Source organism: Sus scrofa, chromosome 13, assembly GCF_000003025.6.
Source record: "Sus scrofa isolate TJ Tabasco breed Duroc chromosome 13, Sscrofa11.1, whole genome shotgun sequence".
Lineage (NCBI taxonomy): Eukaryota > Metazoa > Chordata > Mammalia > Artiodactyla > Suidae > Sus > Sus scrofa.
The window spans coordinates 126,720,329-126,742,187 of NC_010455.5; the positions used below are offsets into that span (position 1 = coordinate 126,720,329).

Genomic DNA, 21,859 nt, shown 5'->3' on the forward strand with positions numbered 1-21,859 from the left:
TTTCAAGATGGCAGCAACAGAGTAAAACCAAGCATGGTGCCCTTCTGCTTGCCAGGCCCTGTGCAACTGCTCAGATCGCAGGCTCATAAAGCTGCCCTGGTGGGGGCATCTCAGGGTGTGGTGTGAGTATCTGAGGTAGGAGGGTGAGGGGGGCTTCAATGGACACCAGACCATTGCTTTGAACCAAAGCCAAGAGTGATGAGGATTCATCCTCTGTTGCACTGGATGTGGAAAATGGCACAACCCTTATTGCACCTGGTATCCACAGAGTTTCAAGCTATTGCACCTAGATTCTGTGGCAGTCAAGAGCAGACTTTATTTTGCAAAGGAGAAGTAGTCTGAGATAGAAAAGGTGATCTGTGGAAGGTCATACTGCTTGTTAGCGGAAAATGGGGACTAACTCTCAGACCTTCTTACTTCTGTGCCCTTTCTAGCCCTCAGTGAAGCTGAGTAACAATGAACTTGTGCTCTCTCATTGTCGGTGAATTGAAACTTGGGAGGAAGAGAGAGATGCAGGAAGGGAAATGAGATAAAGAATAATCGAATGGAGAAAACAAAACAGTTTAGGAAGCCAAAGCTGTTTGTCTGAGTCCTATCTGATGCATAACACACAGCAAAGCAGACAAATGTCTGTGCAGCAAAACAAAACTGGAAGAAGATGATATTTTCAAATAAAATACGTATATTTCCAAGGAGCCTCAAGCTCATCTGATAAGGGACAGATTGTCCAGAGTAAATAGAGAGAGGAAAAAAGATGCTTTGGGCCGAATGTAGTTCCATGTCAAAATCACTACAGAACTTATGGCTTCTCTTTTTCCTGCTTATCTTTGGCAGGACATCATGGAGCTGGGAGAGGAAACAGTAGATCATATATTCATGCATTTGTTCATTCTTCTGTCTTTCAAGCATCTTTTGAGCACCTCTGTTGCCTTACTAGATGGTACCTCTAGCTCCTGTATTGTGCTCGATCCTGAACAGAATGCTTAAGACATTACCCCTACCTTTAAACAGAAAAGATAGAAATGTATTAGGGGAGAAAACGAACCACAATAAAGAGAAATACTGATGATGCCTGCTGTGCGCTCTTGGAACTCAAGAGAAGGAGAAATTCACACTGCTTAAATTTCTCAGTTGATAACCAACTGAGATATCAACTGCTTGGATAAAACTGCTGCCTGGATCTATTCATCATCACTGTGCTTCTTTTTTCCAAAAGACTCCTGGTGAGGGCACATAGATGGGGAGTAGGGATGTAGGATTCTTACAACCAGAACTTATTTACCCTCAGTGATGTGTGGTTATGTACCAAGCCTTCTCTGCATTGGGGTGGGGGGGCGCATTCTAGAGTGGATGTGGTTCTCATTCAGATATGGTGAGGATCTGTGTCTTCTCATGTTTCCCCTCCCATTTGCTGCCCTGGGCACGTGTAAGTCAACATCCCTGCTGAGGTCAGGGTGAGGGCCAGCTGAGTGCCCATGGGGCTGTTACTCCATCCCCATCTGAAACATGGAAGGAAGGAGGGGAGGAGGTCTAATAAGCCCATGTTTCCTAAATCAAATAAGTAGCAACTTACAGTCTCTCCCAGGGACAGCAGGATTGAAATAGAGGAGGAATGGGAATCCACTGCAGAGCCTGCTGCAGAAGATGGGGGGAGCAACAGTCCAAGAGAAATGATCTCCAAGTGCCTATCAAGTAAGAGTTCTCAGCGACTCCATGCTCCTTGGCTGTTGAGCATATGATCCACCAGGAGAGCTGCACATGCCCTGTGAGGTAACTGGAAATAATAGACATGGGGCAAATCCTATGTGTCATCATCTGTCTCATCAAAATAGCACTGCCTATTCATGTCTAAATATGAGCAGTTACAAATCTGCTATCACCTCTAACATCTCACCCAGGGAGGTGGGTAGGATCTGGATTATAATTCTCAACACATGGAAGAGGAAACTGAGGCTTGGGGAAGACTCAGCTACTTGCTGAGGATCCCAGGAAATGGCTGTGGAGGGGCCAGAGCTCTTGTTTTCTGTGTGACATTCTTCCTTCTGCTCATGTCCTTCCTGGATGTATTATTTCTTCCTCCAGTTCCGACTGGGTGCAGTGTGATAGGAATGTAGCAGGAGCTGGGTGGAGCCTTCCATAGCCCCTGGAAACTGAGTGATAATTAGCTGCCTCTGGGACATGTGATATCTTTTCACAGAATGTCTTGCCCTTTAAACTAACTTAATACAGCAGTGCATGGGTTGGAGCTGCTCTTACATGACCAGGCTGCGATCCAGCATCTCCCTGCTCCTCCAAGCTTTTTTGCCCCCATCCTGAGCCATCATAAAAACACTTGGAGCTGAGTGGGAACAGTATTTGTCTTGCAATTACTGCTAATTGCCCTGTAGTTTTGTGGTGGTAAGTGGAGTGACCTATATACCAGTGATGTGAAAGTGTTTTCATCCTGGAGTCTATATTAAGGAGGACATATATCAGTTAGATCAGAGAACAGCGGCTTAGTCCATCACACACAGTTAACATTTATATTCACTCCACCGTCGACACCTGTTGAAATGCCAGATCTTAACAGCCCAGAACTAAGGCTGCCTCTTCCTCTGTGAAGCCTTTCTGGATTGTGCTTTCCTGTGACTTCCCACAGAGCTTTTTCTGATCCTTCCCAAGGTGCTTAGCATTTTCTACATATTTCATCTTCCTGAACTTCTTATGCCAGAGACTGTCTAGTTCATTTTTCCATCTTTGTCTGCTCTGAGGACTAATAATGCCCAAGGTCATTGCTCAGTTAACTACTTGCTGAATGAAGGCATAAACTGATTATGTCATAGAGATTGCGGAGACTTGCAAAAAGACACATGGACCTGTGATTCTTTTCATGGCTCATGTTTTACTTTATACTGACTATGCTCCTCTTTAGGTTTCAAAATCGATTCATTAATCAATTTCATTTCCTAGTCATTGATGCTGTGTCAAGTCTTATCCTAGTTTCATTTTCATATGCTGCCTTTCAAATTTTATCCACATCTCTTAAGGGGGAATGATAACCCCATGTAAGCTGGACCCCTAACCCACTGAACCACCAGGAAGCTCCAAGGTATTTATTTTAAATATTACCCTATTAAAAATTACTGAAGTCTAGTTGATTATTGTAGTCTCTTATTAAACTCTTTTATGGATGTCTCTTTGAAGTGGCAAAAAAAAAATTGTTTTTTTTTGTGTGTGTGTGTGTGTGTTTTTCTAGGGCCACACCCATGGCATATGGAGCTTCCTAGGCTAGGGGTCAAATTGGAGCTGTAGTTGCCATCCTACACCACAGCCAACGCAGGATCTGAGCATGTCTGTGACCTACACCACAGCTCATGGCAATGCTGAATCCTTAACCCACTGAACAAGGCCAGGGATTGAACCTGCAACCTCATGGTTCCTAGTTGGATTCGTTTCTGCTGCATCACGATGGGAACTACATGATGTGGCAAAAGTTTATGTGCTGGCATTTGAAAAAAGAAATGTGCCAGGTCCCTGAGTCCTGGGTCCTTGGTCCTGGGTCTGCAGCCTTTCTTTTGCAGGTCCCAGCGCCTCCCCCCTCAACTCGGCCCAGAGTGGAGAAATGTGCACCAGGAGGATGAGGACCAGGTCTAGTGCCCCAATTTATACAAATATTAGACCACAAATATTAGCTCTGGTAAAAATATGACTTACCATAGATTACAAAGCTATTAAATGGCAGATCGAGATTAATTACATAGGTGCAACTGATCACTGTTCATTCAGTAAGTATTTATGTAGTGCTTGACCCACGCTGAGCACTGGGGGGAATCTATGGGAGAATAAGATGTGGTCCTTGCCCTCGAGGAGCCTGCAGTCTAGTGAGAGTGCCATATGCTTAAATGGAAAACAGTGTCATGGGGCAAATACTCCAAACTCCAGAGAGTTTGTGTGATTCTGAGAGAGACATCCTACTGTCCACAGCACTACCCTACTGATTCAAAAGTGGTGATGAAGCTCAAAAATCACAAATATACCCTCTAAATCTAATTGTCATTACTATTAATAAAAGGTGTATAGTCTCCAGGCTTCATCAGCTTTCTTAGTGTGAGTGGGAAGCAGACAGATACCAGGAAGATTCTGGCATCCAGAAGGCTGTTCCTGCTCACCCTCTCAGGACAGGTCAAAGAGGGAGTGGGTGGAAGAATCCAGGACATCTTGAAAGAGAAGACAGGAGAGAGAGGTGTGTGTGTCATTGTAGAACGAGAAAAGCCTCACCCGTCAACCTGGTTCCCAGGCTCTGGCAGGTGGAGCTCCTCCCTGTAAACAATCCCAGTCCTCTCCTTTGACCCTTTGTTGGAGGTTGAGCACGTCCCGCTTGGCCATCTAGGTGAGGCAAGATTCAAATCGTGTGGGGTGACAGCACCCCACACCTTCTTGTTTGGCTTCCTCTGAGCCTCACCTCCACCAGCCACTGTGGTCTAACCCCCTTTATCCAAGAGAAGACCCTAGAGGACCGGCCACAGTCTAGTCAGGTAAGACCAGATGGCTTGTCACTGGTTCTGCAAAGAGATGGGGCTCCTCTCTGTGAGCTGATTCCTCCTGTCCCCAGCTTGAGTCTCTGGTCCCCTCCACACTGCCTTGGAGTTCTACATTCCTATTTTCCATGACCTGATGAAAATGCTCTGCTCTTCCTTACTACACAGGGTTGATGAGATTTGTAGACCAGCATTTTTCAGCCTATAAAATCCCTTGACATACTTATCTCTATATTGATTTTGATCTTAACTGCTCTGGAAGAACAGTAGGATAGGTATAATTTTCTCTATTCAGTGGCTTAGGAACTGAGTCTTGGTGAATTGAAGTGATTTGTTCAAGTCTGATCTGCAGACTAAGACCCAGATTGGATTTGCTGCCTCCTTTTCTCTCCCTCTGCTACACCCCCAAGCAGGTCAGACCTTATCTCAAAAAGCCAAAAGAAGTGAAAGGGCTTCTTGAACTGTCAAACGGCCAACAAAAGTGTTCTTTTCTTTCAGGCAGGTTGGGAGGGATATTTTTTGAATCGATCTGAGAGAGATTTTATAGTGATATATAGGCACCATCAAATGGATTATTTTTAGGTGGATGAGACTATGTATGTAAAAAGGCCTCACAAACTGAGAAGCGATATGCAAATTTGAGAAAGTGGCTACAGGGAGCCTGACACAGGCTCTGGATTTCCTTTGGGGCTGAATGACACTCTCTTAATGTCAACAGCAGTATTATGAGGTACTGATCACACCAGCCCTGGGGAAATATTTCAGCTTTTCTGTCTTACTGTGGTATGTGGGAAAAGCAAATCTCAAGGGGGGGGCACCCCCACATCCTTTCAAATTGACTCCTGCAATTTCCTCTCTTATGACAGCTATCATTATATCTCATTGTTCTCCAGTTTTAAGAAAATCTCATCTTCAGTGATTATGTAGTTTATTTTTTAAGAGGCTAATTTTAGCTATCATTTTTCTCTTCATGCTCTAAAGGTTGTGTCATTCTCAGTTGTGGAAAGAGATGTTTCCTGTGTGTGTGTGTGTGTGTATGTGTGTGTCTGTTTGAGTTTGTTATGACAGTGCTAATATTCATCCCCGTGGGCCCACCACAATCCAGTGGGTTGCAAAGTTATGTCATCTTTAGCAGGCTCCTGTATATTTTTTCTGGCTGCAAGGGTCTTGATAAATCCTTTAATCAATTACATGATTCAAAGTAGAGAAACTGAGGCCCAGAAAGAAGACATGATGTGCACAAAGTCAGGCAGCCAGTGATCACTGGAGCTGTAGCTTGTTCGCTTCTCACTGCTGAAGTGCTGGGTATCCCTGAGCAGAAGCTTAGCTGTATCAATGAGGGGACTGTACCCAGATGTCCTGTAAGAGTCTTTCCAATTACAGGTTTGGGGGCCCTTTGACATTTTCTTAGCATCCGGTGGAAATGCCACCTTACCCTGTAGAGGAGGAGACTCTTCCAGAGAAGCCTCTTTCCTTATTAACTTGGTTCTTGTGACATATTTGCTATCAACCAAATTTTGGGACTTCTTAGGGGTAGGGTTGGGAGATGGGCAAGCCGTGGTGGTGTCTACAGTTGAACTAGTTGCAAATATTAAACATCCAGGACATTTCTTGTAAAAATTCAGGCATCTCATTTTCTAGGAGGATCAAAAGTTTTGGTAATGGTGGATCCAGGAGATTCCTTGTGGTATAATGGGTTAAGGATTCTGCATTGTCACTGCAGAGGCTAAGGTTGCTGCCATGGTTGAATTCAGTCCCTGCCCAGGAAATTCCACATGCTGCAAGCACAGCTTCCACCACCCACCCCCAAAAAAACTGACAAAAAAATGAATGGATCTGCATTCCCACCATCAACTGGGAGGGGGCAGCCTGTGCACCCTGTAAATGGAGCATGTATTCCCCAACCCTCCACATTCCCCCTGGGACCTGACTGAGGAAACCGAGTATTGAATTTGTCAATACTTATCTCTTTCAATCTCTTATGGGTTCAAATCATTCTCTTTCAAGAGAAACCTACTTCTACATTATGAAAGACCACAGATCAATGTCACCAGGGAGGAGGTGAAATTAATTCTTTTGTCCTAACCTCTCATTATTTCAGAGGTAAGAGGAAAAATGATGACTTCTGCAGAATATGCCTTTGGCTCTGATACCTGCTCAGGATATTAAGCCAGATATCAAGACTCAGTGACTTGAAAGCTGAAGTATTAAACAAGATGACACAACTCCAACATCATCTCCAGGGACAAGAGAAAAGGAAGGGAAATTGACAAGTACTGGGTAACACTGCTCCATAGATCACTGACATAAAAATAAGAAAAGGCATTATAATATATGACAGCACATGGATAATGATACAATGCCTGCATCCCAAAGAATACAGAACAAATTATTGAAATCTTGGAAACTAGGCCAATGATGTGGTTTCTATAATTAAATCACTAGTAAAATATTACGTCTTGATCACTTATGGTGTACATCACTCTAAGCTTGGGGATTTAGTAATAAGGAGCAATGACCCTCCCCCAAAGGGGCTTCCCTAACATTATAAAGGTGTATGCAAATTACTGCAACACTTGATAAGAGATGATAAATGCTGCAAGAAGAGGAAAGCAAGTGTGGTTGATTTTACTAAGGAAAAATTCATGAAAAACAGTTAGGTTGCCATTAGGGATGGTTGTAAGGAGGAAATGACATTTGACCTGGGCTTTGGACAGAGATAAGAAGGGTTTCCAGCAAAAAAAGAATTTGATTACACTTCTAAGTTAGTACTCTCTGAAAACACTTGAGAGTGTTTGCTGTGGCTGCCTATAGGGCCAGTGGTGTGGAAGGGGGAATGAGGTTGGTTCTGCACCAGATCCTAGTTGCTGAGCAGCAGGCTAAGGGCTTTAGATCAGGCACAGCATAGTGGGTTTGAGGAACATGGCAGCTATTGACTAGACATTTAGTCCAAGTTCATGATCATCCATGTCTATTATTTGGCAGTATCATAACATCTGTATAGGTACTGCTTAGCTCTGCTGTAAGTTTTTCAGGAGAATTAACAGGAAAAAAACAAAATTGAGCAGTTTTAGACACAGTGGACAGTATCAGATACTTAGGGAGGAAGGGGTAATATATAGTGAAAAGATGGATAAAATATCATAAAAACACATTGAAAAAATCATAAGGGATATTTTGAAAAAAAATATTATTAACCTTTCTTTTTTCTTTTTCTGGCCATACCCACAGCTTGTGGAATCTCCAGGGCCAGGGATCGAACCAGAGCCATAGCAGTAACAACACCATGTCGTTATGCTGTAGGCCACAGGGGAAGTCCAACCTTTCTTTTCTTTAAAAGTCTGTTCCTCTGGGTTATCTGAAATTTAGAAAAGTTATGTTGCATAAGTTCCCAACATGTGGGATGTGGGGTCTTATTTTTAGTTGATAAGCTTTGTCCTTTGGTCAGGGAGTAGTCACCCACTAAGGAATAGTTAGAGAATGTTTGTCTCAGCCCGGACTCTTCTGTAATAAATGTGCTGGGAATTCCACAAGTATGTGGCTACTTCTCTGTGGTCTACAGCATTCCTCATGAGTTGAAGGGAAAGTTCTGGGCTTGTGAAGAGCTCTACCAGTCACCAAAACAAGAGTTAGCACAAATACCCAAGGTATTTGTATAATTAACTAAACTTTTCTCATGCACATGGTTATATGAGACATGATTCAGATTATATCTATAACTCAGAAGTCTGTGCTTCAAGGGAAGTAGGTAGTTGTCATGACAAAAGTAAAACGAAGTATTTGAATAAGATTCATTCATTTGGGAGTTCCCATCGTGGCGCAGTGGTTAACAAATCCGACTAGGAACCATGAGGTTACGGGTTCGGTCCCTGCCCTTGCTCAGTGGGTTAACGATCCGGCTGTGGTGTAGGTTGCAGACGCGGCTCGGATCCCCACGTTGCTGTGGCTCTGGCGTAGGACAGTGGCTACAGCTCCGATTGGACCCCTAGCCTGGGAACCTCCATATGCCGTGGGAGCGGCCCAAAGAAATAGCAAAAAGACAAAAAAAAAAAAAAAAAAAAAAAGATTCATTCATTTGGAGTTCCTGTTGTGGCTCAGTGGGTTAAGAATCTGACATAGTGTCCACGAGAATCTGGGTTTGATCCCTGAACTAGTTCAGTGGGGTTAAGAATCCAGCATTGCTGTAAGCTGTGATATAAGTCACAGGTGCAGCTAAGATCGGGTGTTGCAGAGTCTGTGATGTAGGCCTGCAGCTGCAGCTCTAATTCAACCCCTAGCCTGGGAACTTCCATATGCTGCTACAGGTGAGGCCTTAATAAGAAAAGCAAAATCATTCATTTAAAACAATTTATTGGGAGTTCCCATCATGACTCAGCAGAAACAAATCTGACTAGTATCCATGAGGATGTGGGTTTGATCCCTGGCCTCTCTCAGTAGGTTAAGGATCTAGCATTGCCATGAGCTGGGTTGTAGGTCACAGACATGGCTCAGATCTGGTGTTGCCGTGGCTGTGGTGTAGGTCAGTGACTATAGCTCCGATTCGACCCCTAGCCTGGGAACCTCATATGCTGAGGGTGCAGCCCCCAAAACACAAAACAACAATAAAACAATGACAACAACAAAATGTTTATTGAACATCTGCTCAATGCAAACATCTAGATTCATTCATTTCACAAAACTAATATGTGTTCTAGGGTTTAGGAAAACAGGAGCAGTGAACAAAAAGAAACAATCTTCTCTCAAATAGCTTACATTTCTAATGGAACAGATGGTCAATAAAATCAATCATTGAAATATATAATCTATGGGACACAGAGAATAATTAGACAGAGAAGGGGTTAGGAAGTCTTTGGAGGTGAGATTCTGGAGAGGGTGCTTAGAGAGGAATACATTGTTATTTAAGCAAAGAGCTTAATGATTCAAGAGAGCAAACCAGGTAAATAACTGGAGAAACAGCATTCCAGGCAGCTGTAGCAGCAAGTTCAATGGTCCTGAGGCAGGAGCTTGCCTTCTTGCTGCCTTTGAGAGTAAGGCATAGATTAAATTGAGTGAAAAAAAAGTCTTTGGAAACCAAGTTAGAAAGATGATGGTGGAGTGGGGATGGGGCAGTGAAATGGGCCCTGAGAGACAAGGGGAGGTCCTTGACATTCACTCTGAGTGAAATGGGAGCCAACAGCACATTTTGGGCAGAGGTATGACCTCCATTTCAACATTGTATTGAAGATAGATGAAGACAGAATAGGGAGAGGGCAGGCAGAATGAGGCAGATTCACCAGGGAGATCATGCTGTAATCCAGATGATTGCTGTGGAAGCTTGGACAGGTAGGTAGTGGTGGAGGTGATGACATGTGTTTGGAGCATATGTGTGTTTGATGGAATGGGGAGTAATGACACAGGCAGGGGACCAGGAGAACTCCAAGATTTTTGCTGAGCAACTGGAAGGAAGGAGTGGCCTTTATCTGAGATGGAGAAGACCATGAGAGGAAGAGGTTCTGAAGGAACATCAGGAGCTTACTTTGGGACAGGATGACACTGGAGATGTCAAAAAGTGACTTAATATGTGAATCTGAAATTCAGTGAGGATATCTGAGCTGAAGATAAAAAGTAGGAGTCATCAATAGATACATGATATAGCAATGAAATTAAATGAGGTCTTCTGAGGAGTTAGTAAAAGAGGCTTAAGGGCTGATGTTTGGGGTGTTATAAGGTTTTAGGTTAGGATGGTGGGGAGAATCTAGTCAATAGTGTGCTAAAGGGGGAAGGGCATGGTGGGGGATATCTTGTACTAGCAGAGAGGAGGATTTTGTCACTGAAATTGTTGAGAGTTGCCAGCACATGGTAATAATGAAAAGCATGTTTCAATCACATTTTCTATAGACAGCACTCCCACCCCTTTATCTTCTGCATCCTGGAGCAGGCGACTCCTGCCACCCCAACTCCCTCTATCCCCTCTGGTTCCATGGGAACCAAAAAAAGATGGAGGAGGAGCAGTGGAAGTGGCAGGTTATGACCACTAGGAGAGATGGTTGTGTGCTGGGATCCAAATGATGAAGACTTCCAAGGAGGAGAGAGGTGTTGGATGGCATTCCAGGCAGCTGTAGCAGCAAGTTCAATGGTCCTGAGGCAGGAGCTTGCCTTAGAAGTGGAGAGATGATGTCAAAAGATAAAGGGAGAAGAGGAACTGGAGCTGGTGGATACAGATGTTTCTTTTTTTCCTTTCTTTCTTTCTTTATTCTTTTTTGCCTTTTTTTTTTTTTTTTTAGGGCCGCACTTGCAGCCTATGGATGTTGCCAAGTTAGGGGTCGAATGAGAGCTATAGCTGCCGACCTACCCCACAGCCACAGCAATGTAGGATCCGAGCTGTGTCTGTGACCTACATCACAGCTCACAACAACACCACAGCTCATGGCAATGCCTGATCATTAACCCAGTGAGTGAAGCCAGGGATCGAACCCACATCCTTATGGATCCTAATCAGGTTTGTTAACCTCTGAGCCAGGAAGGGAACCCCCCAAATGTTTCTTTCAAGGAGCTAATTTGGAAATGGACCCAGAGGAATTTGGCACAAGCTAGAAATCAAAGAGAGAAGCTCCCTGCCCCCCAATTGTAAGAGAAAGATAATAGAATTGTTCTTTTGTAGAGATTGTACCTGGATTAATCCACACAGATATAGTATTTTATTTTCTTTCTCCTAGCCCTATAGGTAGTACTGGTAAGGGTTATTTCTTACATTTTTTTTTTTCAGGGAAGGAAAATTAAAGTTCTGGGGGTTGAAGTCATCTGCCCCAAATCACATAGCAAATTAATAGCAAATGGGACTCGAACCCGGGTTCAAAAAGTCAAATTCATTGCTCTCTTCACTGCCACTGCTTCATACCAAACAGATAATTTTGGAGCCCACTTATAGCTTTAGAACTCTCTATAAAGTTCGAGGAAACTTTCACTGTTATTGTTTAAGGATCTTTCGTAAATTCCAGGAATTCACACTTCTCAGGTATATCTCCTGAACTGTAGGTGTTTTTACACCAGATGCAGGATGTTTGGGGCCCTGGGAGGGAACTAGAACTCGACAGCTGCATCAATGGAAACTTGCAATATTAGAGAAGTCTTTCTTTTTTTTATTTTAAGTGATTTTTATTTTTTCCATTATAGCTGGTTTTCAGCTGTCAGTTTTCTACGTACAGCAAGGTGACCCAGGCACACACACATATATACATTCTTTTTCTCACATTATCCTTCATCATTTGCCATCACAAGTGACTAGATATAGTTTCCAGTGCTATACAGTAGGATCTCATTGCTTATCCATGAGAAGTTTTTCAAATATAGTCAACACAAGGTTGATGGTTGAACCGTCTACCTGATGGAGGAAGGGAATCCTTTCTTGCATCTGTAATCGTGGGCTGATTCTCACATCAGTCTCCTCCCCTGGTAGTGAATTTGTATCTACTTACTCACATTCGTGATACATCTATGATGCTGCCTGCTTTCTGTCCACCTGAGGATCATATGCTGTTAAACTTCTTTCTGTTCACATGAAGCTCCAAACACATATTTCAGGGTCAACCCTTCTTGCTCCCCAATTGAGATATTGCTACTCTATAAATAGGGATACATTGAAACACATATTATTTGGTCCATCCTTGGACAATGCATTCTGGTAATCAAAATTTTAGAAATGGAGACCTGATTGAAATAATGAGACATTTATTTGGTGTTTGTTAGAACTGCAGCCCAGGTGACACAGATTCAAGAAGCACCTGAATTGTGTTCTGCTGAGCTGCAAAACGGCAGAAGCTTATAAAGGCAAAAGCTGCAAGGCCACAGTTAGTTGCATAAGTTGTTTGTCAAGAATTATAATTGCAGCTGGCAAGAAGTGAGAATGCTTGTTAAGCAAAGATTGGTTTGGATCTGAAATGACTTGCATCATTACAAGGCAAGACTTTGAGACCATAGGGTTAGAGCTGGTGGGTGTTGTTCTGAATACGTCGGGTAGTGTCGCTGGGTAAAGAAAGTTCATGTTCTCAGTGGTGCAGAATGTGTCTGAGACCAGATCTCCAATGGCTGCTCATGACTCCATTTTTGGATACCCAAACTATGATTATTTAATTATAATTTCAGTTTGTCGAGAATGAAAAACTTTGCATGCCAGCTGTTCTCTCCCATCATTGATGGTACCAAAAGGACACTCCTAGAGTAAAATGTAGCTTTCATCTTCCAGCAGCAGGTCATCCTGGGTCCTTGGTGTCTGTTATGCTTTTTGCAAGAGCCCTTTGATACGTATGTATCCAGACAGCTCAGTGAGACTCCTAGAATGTCCTATTGCACCTTGCACAGATTACTGTCTAGTCTTTATCCAGTCATCTTGTAATTATCTATTTGAAGATCTAATTTCTTTCATAGGAGACAGTGTATTCCTTAAAAACAGAAGGAAATTCTATTTGTAGATTTTCTTTTACTGGGGAAACTTCTATCTCTTTTCTCCCTAGCACAGTGATTGTCACAGAGAAGGACTCCCTCCAAAATGTGTTTCAATTAATACATTAAATGAAACAATTTCTACCATATAGAATTTCACTCTGGAAGTTAATCTAAATCGTGTAAGAAAAAAAGTGGAGTATCCAAGTTAAGATATTCTTATAAACAGAATGAATGCCACTATAATCATTAACGGCTGCTGACATAAACATTTATTTGATTTTGAATGTGTTTAATAAATAAATAATTCTTGTGAATCGGTGAGACCAAGAAGATGAAATTAATAAAAATGTCCAAACACACACACACACACACACACTCCAACTTTTTAATGTCACAAAAAAGCACTGCAAATTAACACAAATATTGGACTATCTTAAAACTTTTAACTATCACACACATATTTTAAAATTAAACCTTCTTCGGACCTTCAGAAAAATGGGCTTCTTATTCCTTTTTAAAAAATTTTTGTAATTTAAAAAATATTGAGGTAAAAAGCTGACCTTTAATATTGTATTAGTTTCAGATGCACAGTGTGATGATTTCACATTTGTATATATTGGAAATTGATCAACACAGTAAGTCCAGTTATCATCCATCACCACACATAGTTACAATTTTTTTGTGTGTGTGTGATGAGATCTTTTAAGATCTACTCTCTTAGTAACTTTCAAATATACAATATAGTACTATTAACACTAGTTGCTATATTGTACATAACATCCCCAGGACTTATTCATTTTATAGCTGAAACCCGTTTAGCCCACCCCTCACTCTCTGCCTCTGGCAGCCACCAATCTGTTCTCTGCATCTATGAGATTTTTTGTTTGTTTGTTTCCACATATAAATGGGCTTTATATTTTAACGAGACTTAAATTACTACATTTCTCAGAGGGGCAATTTAGCCATATACACCAAGAAACTTAAATGTACAAACCCTTTGACCCAGCATTTCCATTTCTAGAAATTTTTATAGAGGAAAAAATTAAGGACTTTTAAAGGTTTTACCAACAAGGGTCTTTGGTGCCTGATCATTACAAAAGCAAGGGGTGGGGGGGGGGGGGCTTCCCGTTGTGGCTCAGTGGTTAACGAATCTGACTAGGAACCATGAGGTCGCAGGTTCGACCCCTGGCCTTGCTCAGTGGGTTAAGGATCCGGCGTTGCCGTGAGCTGTGGTGTAGGTTGCAGATGTGGCTCGGATCCCGAGTTGCTGTGGCTCTGACGTAGGCTGGCGGCTACAGCTCTGATTAGACCCCTAGCCTGGGAACCTCCACATGCTGCAGGAGCGGCCCTAGAAAAGGCACAAAGACAAAAAAAAAAAAAAAAAAAAAGCAAAGGGGGAAAATAAAGGCAACACGAGCAAGTAACAATAAGGGATGAGTTAAATAAATATGGATGATTGTATAATGGAACATTGTACAGTTACTAATATGCTACTGTGGAAATTATTCATGTACTGAGTAGTGTGGCACAGTCTGGAAAGCAGGGGTTTGAGATCTGAGAGATCTTTGATCAACTCAAAGCTCTTATCATTGACTGCAACCTTGAGCAAATTCCTCAACCTTTCTGAGTTTCAGTGTACTAATATGTTAAATGAGGATAGTTGTAATACCTGAACCATAGGTCTATGGTGAGTGTAAAATGAACCAACACAGTTAAAGCCCTGTGTTTGGAACACAGTAAGTGCTTGATAAACATTGCAACCATTGTCTGTATCAGCATCCTCATCAATATGCTAAATGTAAAGGGCTGCTTTTGAAACAATATTAACAGCATAATTCAGGTTTTTTTTAATGGCTCTACCTGTGGCATATAGAAATTTCCAGGCCAGGGATTTAATATGAACCACAGCTGTGACCTATACCACAGCTGTGGCAAAGCCAGATCCTTTAACTCATTGAGCCAGGCTGAGGATTGAACATGTGCTTCCACAGTGACCTGACCTCCTGCAGTCAGATTCTTAACCCTCTGCACCACAGTGGGAACTCCATAACTCAGTTTTTGAAGAAGAAGGAAAAAAAAGATATAATCTAAAGATAAATGTAGAAGAAGTCTTAAAGGATATATACCAAAAACAGTTTACTTTCATTTTCTCTGCATGGTAGGTTTAAGAAAAGATTTTCGTTTCCTTCTTTTGCTCCTTTGTATGGACCACAATGTAATAAAAGTTAAATGGGTCCAAAGAATCATTAATATCCAGGTCTAGCTGGGTGATGCCTAGGAAGGTCAGCCCTCTCTGAAGTGTCACTCTCATTGGTTGGAGGAAACAGATAATGAAACCAAGACAGACGTTCCTATCATTTAGTGTATTTTGCCTGCCAAATCCATAAACAAACAAACAAACAAACAAAAAACAAGCTAGTAACTTGTTCTCTTGTTCTTATTTATTACTTATCCTGGATGCTCTTAAAAATGCAATTTCCTGTGAATGCATAGCCAAGGACTAGAAAGCTTTGATTTGCAGTGGGGTAAATGTGATACAATTAAATATATCCCAACTTTATTATGTTGGGTATTTGACCTGCTTGGTAGATGATCTCTTAGCGTTCCAGCTTGAATTAGAATAGAGGCTCCCCATTAGGTCTATGTGGAGTCTTAGACTGGCACGACTGGAAGATACCCTCCTAGTACATATGAAAAAAATTTTAAAAAAATGCCAAAAGAAGTGGAATAACTTTCATCTGAACCCAAATTTCCTGACTCCTATTACATTAAGGTATTTTCCACCATCACTAGTTTTGTATAGTCATCCAATTGTTTAAGTTGTTCTAATATAAATTCAATTGATTATTAGACTCCTTCTAGCCTTTCCTTTCCTCAAACTTTTAAAACTCTATTTTGATACCCATTATATTTTAAGTATTATACCAGGCCTTTAGATCCATTAGTCCTCTGATTCTTACACTGTCCCATAAAGTAAATACTGGATCCACTTCATGTTTGAGAAAATTGAAGCACAAAAATTTTCAATTGCTACCCAACCTCAGGCAGCTGGTAAGTTGTAGAGTCTGGACTGAAGCCCAGGTCTGTCTGACTCCAAAGCTTTCTTTACTGTGCCAGACTATTTCCTGATATGGGAATTGATTACCTGAAATAAATCAATTTGTGTCTTTCCCTGTCCATTACCTTGTGGAAAGCTTGGCTTAATTAATTCTCCAAACATTATTGTGCCTTTAAGTTGTGGGTGAGTGATCTTGACATCCCACCCAAAAAGTTGTGTTTAAATCAAAAGTAAAGACATCTTTCAGGTTCCAATGGAAGAAGGTAAATTGTGGGCTTAGTCACTCCTACTGATGGGTTGAGCTCCCTAACAGAATTGAAACTTAGCAATTGAAAACAAATAAGAATTAAAGTTTTGCAAAAGTTGAAGTAAATAAAAGCATGAAAGGAAAAGATAGGAAAAAAAATAACCTTGTTCAATGTAAGTAATATCTTTATGAAGAGAAAGAATGTATTTCAAGGAGAAGCACTGATGTCAGAAGGTCATGGAAGCATTAGCAGACATGAAAAAAAGTTAGGGATATGGATTCCCTTGGCCTTGCATTTTCTCTTGACCTTTTCTCAAAGAAGATGGCCTGTAGTGTGACTGCTAACTCTTTGGGCATAACACAGGAAGAAGAAGGAAAATTATTTTACTCTAGTTTGTTTCAAAGATCAATGTTTTTGAAGCTGGCCTAGGTCAAGGTCAGGGTGATGTGGAATGGCTCCCTTCCACAGCCCCCCAACTACCCCTCCCCCAGGTCACTCTTTAAAACAAGGCCATTGCCACCTCTTTCTTCTCCAACTCCACATCACATACTAGGGCCTTTTGCTGGTAAAACTAGAACTTTTGCCAAATTATTCTGTCCAGTTCCTCTGTAACTAAGGGCTTTGTTCTCAGAGAATCTGTTCACTAGAGGTGCATTGGACTTATCACTGTAAGAAAAAATTTCCCCCACCTTTTTCCATTACATAATTTACATAACAGGTTTGTAACTTCTCAACCTACAAAGCAGTTTCATGATTTATTGTGATAAAACTTACCCTAGAGACACTATCTTTCTTCATCTCTCAAAGCTTCTTTGATTTTGTTTCCTGAATGTAGATTTTGCATATTAGTGGGCAGATAAAAGTCACTGCCCCAAAATATAGCTATTCATGTATAGGAACGTCTTTATTTGGGTATGAATTTTCTTTTGACTTTAATTTTTGGAGAGTTTCTGAGGGCCAGATTTTGATGATCTTACTGTATGAAACAATTAATTTTTTCCTTATACTGGAAAATAGTGTATTTGTGATGAAAACGTGAGTGCTTAAGCTTTCAAATGTTCTGACTAGTGCCAATACTTTTTTCTTATTTTATCCTCTTTGTATAAAATTAGAAAATATATTTAAGTTAAAAAAATGATAATCCAAATCACCCAGAGAAAACCTATGTTCACATTTTTGTGGATATTCTCATAATACATATGCATTAGCTATACATAACCATATTTTATTTTGATAAAAACTAAGATCATGCTATGTCCTATTTTACAACTTTAAAAAATATAACTTGGATGTTTTTCTATTGTACTTATACAGTGTTAATTATACCAGTTACATAATATTCTATCTAAATTAAATTAGGTAGTTTAGCTAAAGAAAATAAATTATAAATAAAATAGTATTGATATTTTAAAAGAACATTAGCATAAGGAATGAACTTGGATTTGCCACTGGAAGACGATGAGTTAAAAAGATAGCTAGATATATCATTTATTTTAAATAGTCTATTTCATGTGTTAAAATATACCAACACAGCTTCTAGTCGTGTACCAATTAATCTCACTTTGTCATGAGACTTAAATCTGCAGATAGGTAACATTATTAAAGAACGAAAGTAACCATCTTAGAGATGCCTACTAGATATGACGCTGAACTGTATATGATCCCTCCTAAATTGAAGGTTTTTCATTCAGTCACTCCCAACAAGAAAGTTAGTTTCAGCTACTCTCTGTAGCATTTTCTAAGTCTGTCCACTGGCTGGGCTTTTGTGGGAGAATAACAGAGTTTCATGGTCAAATATTAATGGCATTTGAAGCCTACATTGCCTATTTTTGGTAGGATGCAAGAGAAGAAGTAATGGATAATATTAAGCAGGAATAGTACTAGTTATTGTAGATTGGGCCCAGCTCATTAGGAAGAGAAGATAGAACTGCCCTGACAGATAACAGGGATTATATTTTGGAGATGTGTCAAATGTTTCAGTGATCTCTTTAAACACCATGCAATGTCATAGTTGAAGTTCTTAAATGCAGGGATACTGCCAAACAGCACTACTTTGAGCTAACCCACTTTTGGTGATGCTTATCTCAAAAGAGAAGCTCTAAAGAGTGGTCAAACTAAGTCCACGCAGTTGAATTTCTCCATCACAAATAGGGCCTAGATAAGCCACAGGTGGTTTTTTTTTTTCCTTTTTTCTTTTTAAAATGATTTTTTTTTAAAAATTATAGTTGGTTTGCAGTGTTCTGTCAATTTCTACTCTACAGCAAGGTGACCCAGTCACACACACACACACACACACATACATTTTTTTCTCACTTTATCCTCCATCATGTTCCATCGTAAGTGATTAGACAGACATAGGCTTCTGTTCTATACAGCAGGATCTCATTGCTTATGCACTCTACATGCAATAGTTTGCATCTATTAACTCCAGACTCCCAGTCCATCCCGCTCCCTCCTCCTCGGCAATCACAAACCTGTTCTCCAGGTCCATGAGTTTCTTTTTCCACAGGTGTTTTTCACTGCTTTCATATTTGGAAGAAATACTCTGGAGCAGAAATTGACATAGGAAGTATGTGTACAAGTTACTTGGGCAGCATCAAACTCAGGACCTGTAGACTTGGGTTTCTGTCTAGTCCCCCAGACAATAGCCTCCTGGGATGGTTTGACATATCCCTGGTTCAGACACATTCCATCTTCTTACCATCACCCCATAACTTGCCAGTAGTCTTGACTTGGTCAAAATAGACTAGACGATCCCTAAAATTTTGGGCAATGCCACTTTCCCTTTGGCATCTTCCAGGGATTACCAAGAGCACCCGCTTGAATATTATTTTATTTCTTCCTCCTTCTATGATAATATGCTAATGGCTCTTCAAAAGATGCAAGATCAAGACTCCACCACTCACAAAGTACTTGCACAACTTCTTCATTTGATCTTCTCAAAATATCTCTGAGAGTAAGCAGTGCAGGCATCCACATGCACTTTTGTAGATAAAGAGTTGAGAGATATTATTACAACACACATGTACACTTAATATATGAAGATGACATTACTGACCACACTTAATAATGGCTATTTTGAGTCATCTTTCCCTGGTCCATTCTTCTACCCCTCTCTTGATTGCTGTACGTATAGCCATACATTTACAGAAAGGCTGATCAAAACCAGAGATCTCTCTCCAGGAAGCCAGACTTGAGATACATATTCAAAGAAACAAGGAAATGTGACTATCAAGATATCATGTTAATTTTCTCAGTGCATATACTATTTATTCTGGCTAATGTTGCTCATTGCTTTAACAGTCATTGCAATAGGTCACAGATACATATATATTTATCTTTACTATGATATTATTTACTTATGTGCTTATATCGTTATCTTAAACACATTTTTTTTCTCTGAAATACAGAAAAAGAAAAGGCTTTTTTTTGGATGGATGTTATTGTTCTTCATCTGTGTCTCTTATCTAACTACCTTCAGGAAGCTAATATGATTTTTTTTTTTGGTTTTTATTCTTTAGCTGTCTAAGCTGTTCACTTAAGTCATCGTATAATAAATCTGAATGTCACTCTTGAAGCATAACTGCTTTCATTTTCTTTGTACTTCTACCCTGGCTTTCATTATTTTCATGAGAGCTCCCCCTTTGCTCTAGCTCTCTTGCCTCTTCTCTCTGGTGCAATGCTCTGGACCTATTTGGATCTTCTTGCACCTCATAGGTTAAATTTCAGGGATTTACCTTCTCACCAATGAGGAGTGAAATGGGTCAAAGTTGCCATAGAATACTCTCTAACACTTTCTTATATCAATTATTCTGTCCAATTAGGTGTCTTGTTTAGCATTTAGCATTTTAGGAACTTTTTTTGTCTTTTGTCTTTTTAGGGCCATAACCTGAGGCCTATGGAGTTTCCCAGGCTAGGGGTTGAATTGCAGCTGTAGCTGCCGACGTATGCCACAGCCACAGCAATGCAGGATCCAAGTCACGTCTATGACCTACACCAGGTTGGATCCATAACCCACTGAGCAGGGCCAGGGATTGAACCCTCGTCCTCATGAATACTAGTTGGGTTCATTAACTACTGAGCCACGACAGGAACTCCTGTATTTCATTATTGAAACATGGATTGTCCTTCAAGCTATGGTGACCAACAAGATGAGAAATTAGCAGTGTTTTTTTTATGACCCTAAGCCCTTCTGGTCTTTTCCCACCCCTTTCAAGTGTCTGCTCCAGAATGAATATTGCCCTTTGGTTTTGAGATAAACTTCGCTCTATTCCCTCCATCACGCTCTTAGGAGAGGCTTTTATATTTATCACTTACCCCGAAGGGTCATTTCAGGCAGAAGTGAGTTTTTCCATGTTCTATCTGTCTCTTCTGGTGTAGACATCTTCTGTGACAGTCTCTGTGACTGACCTCACTATTCCAAACACAGGATTCAGCACTCTGTGGCCATACAAGAGGACAAAGGAGGGCATGGCTCCTTCCCTTACAGAGCTCATGATCTGTTCATAGAGACCAGTCCCAGGCAATGGTTAAAAAAAGATCATAGTACCTGGAGAGCACAGGAAAAATTGCATTTCTCAAATGCCATTTGTTCATGTTAAACTTGAGGGAATAGGTGAACTTGGAGCTTGGTTTAGAAGAAAGAGCTTTAAATCATCTCTTGTCACTCTGGTTCCATCACATCCAAGGAAACAGACTCTCTAAGATGAATCTCTTTTGCATTTTCTGTCATGTGAGCTCCATGGAGTGTGGATATTTATTATTGAATGCTTTCTATGTGCTCTACTTGGTGTGAAGGATACCATAGTGAGGGAAAAAAGCCTGTCCCTATCTTCAAGGATCGTATGTGTACTAGTGAGTAGAATGTGAAAATTAAGGCAAATTGACAGGTAGGTGCATAATAAGAACTGTTACAATGATAAACACGGTCTACAAGGAGAAATGGTGGAGAGGCATATAACTCATGAGAAAAGACTGGCCAAGGAAGCCTATAGTTGCCTTCTAAATTGAGACAAAAAAGATAAATGGTAGTTAATCTGGGAAAGGAAATGAGAAGGAGCTTGGTGGACTGATGAAGCTGAAAGTATGGTATAGCTGAAGCGTAGGGTGTAAGTGCTATGGTGGAGCAGGGAAGATGGAAGGAGGAGATAGAGAAGAAAGAGGAGGGAAGAGATGTGATGAGAGGTGAACCTCTATGAGTTAGTAGGAGTTCAGATCATGAAGGTCTTGCCCAGCCTGCTCAGCAGTCAGGTTTTATTTAGATGGTAACGGGGAGTCATCAGAGGGTAAGGGGCCAGTGACACAATATGTTTTGAATTTTAGGACAATTAGTCTTCCCCCTCTGTATCATGTACATTTGAGAGAATAATATTGGAGAGAAATCAGTTAGAAGAATTTTACGGTAATCCTTAAGAGATGAACTGAGGCTGTGGCAAGATGTGGAGTGAAGTAGAGAATACAGTGGCTATTGAGGAATTAAAAGCTGTAGGACTAAATGCCTGAGTGGCCAGTATCAGGCAAGAAGAGGGAAGCAGGCACCTTTCCAGACTGGGCAGCTCTGTAGCTGTGATCTTATTCACTGAGCTTGGAACAAAAAGGAGGAGCATGTTTATGGG

General features: G+C 40.9%; 1 protein-coding gene across 5 annotated transcripts in view; it reads left to right on the top strand.

Annotated features, from left to right (window-relative positions):
- TPRG1 (tumor protein p63 regulated 1) overlaps positions 1-21,859 on the top strand; it is a 330,716-nt gene that overhangs the window by 190,368 nt on the left and 118,489 nt on the right. Inside the window, exon 1 of one of the 5 annotated variants that reach the window (XM_013982284.2) lies at positions 4,257-4,514. The exons of the other annotated variants lie outside the window; for them this stretch is intronic. The gene's annotated coding sequence lies outside the window, so the exon portion shown is untranslated. Of the gene's footprint in view, positions 1-4,256; positions 4,515-21,859 lie in introns of those variants that run through there. 5 annotated transcript variants of the gene reach the window in all.